The sequence below is a fragment of the Propithecus coquereli genome, unplaced genomic scaffold (assembly GCF_000956105.1).
Source record: "Propithecus coquereli isolate 6110/MARCELLA unplaced genomic scaffold, Pcoq_1.0 Scaffold10, whole genome shotgun sequence".
In the NCBI taxonomy this organism is placed as follows: domain Eukaryota; kingdom Metazoa; phylum Chordata; class Mammalia; order Primates; family Indriidae; genus Propithecus; species Propithecus coquereli.
In genome coordinates, this window is record NW_012133858.1 from 20,431,811 (window position 1) to 20,433,018 (window position 1,208).

Sequence of the window (1,208 nt, forward strand, 5' to 3'; positions counted from 1 at the left end):
GAAGACACTGGCCACATAATACACATGCTCCATTTTTAAAAAAATTCTGAGTCTCAGGCAACTATTCTCTTGTAATTACTTTACAGTTTCTAAAAGCAATTATTGTCCAAAGTTGGAAGAACTTAAGTCTTCTCATATGATATGTGAATGAATGGAGGGAGGTAAACAGAAAATAAAATTAAAAAATATAAGGTCTGATAGGGGAGTGGCCAGATAAGAAAATCAAAAAAGGAACAGTAATTTAAAGTTTATTCCAGCTATAATGCAGTTTATTTTGACTTTACGGTAGCATCACATTGCATACTCCTGAGTCCATTCCCGAGATATTCTGTTGTACTTATCTCTGTTTTATAGATCCATGCAATCTCTGGCACTAGGGGGTCATCTGGGCTTGGATCACATAGCAGTGAACAAATGGGTAAAAGAACTTTAGAAATAGTTAAAGCAGGAGACCACTGTGATCTTAGAATATCAAGACAAATGCCACCATTACTGTTAATATTTGAACGACAAATTCTTGTAGTAAACGCAACCTTAGGTGGTTTGAAGTGGTGGCAAATGAATTGTCAAAAAGAGCATATTGCCTTGATACGGGCTGTCATTAGCTCTCATAATTGTGGCTTGCCAATGAAACGTATCATCCCCAACTGGACCTATAGGATATTGTTCCTTATTAATCCATTTCAGCATCAGTCTGTGCTTTTCATCTGGCGCCTATCTCCGTTTGTGCTGAAAGGTCTGGACAAAACTCTTGATTAACTAGGCAATGGGGAAGGGTTGTCTCATTTTACACCAGCTTTGGTATTGAGGAGGCAAATCTTGTGAGAACCTTGTGTCTGGCTAGCTGGAGCTGACTATTTTACTAACAATTTTAAAAGAAGCTTTATTTACCAAAATCCACTAAAGTGTGAACTTGAAAAGTATTTGGGCTTATTTACTTAATTTACAAGTCCTTATTATTTATAAGTGAATTTCATACCCATGTAGACAGTACACAGACATATACATAAAGAGACAGACATAAAAACGTTATAGCTTTAATTTAAAAATTTTTAGCCATAAGACTGGTAAAACTCACTAGTTTAAAAGGACAGTTGTGGCTCACGCCTGTAATCCTAGCACTCTGGGAGGCCGAGGAGGGCGGATTGTTTGAGCTCAGGAGTTCAAGACCAGCCTGAGCAAGAGCGAGACTCCGTCTCTACTAAAAA

At 37.6% G+C, this 1,208-nt stretch overlaps 1 pseudogene; it reads right to left on the bottom strand.

Annotated features, from left to right (window-relative positions):
• Positions 1-291: 291 nt before the first annotated feature.
• Positions 292-690, bottom strand: LOC105806867 (annotated as a pseudogene).
• Positions 691-1,208: the final 518 nt, after the last annotated feature.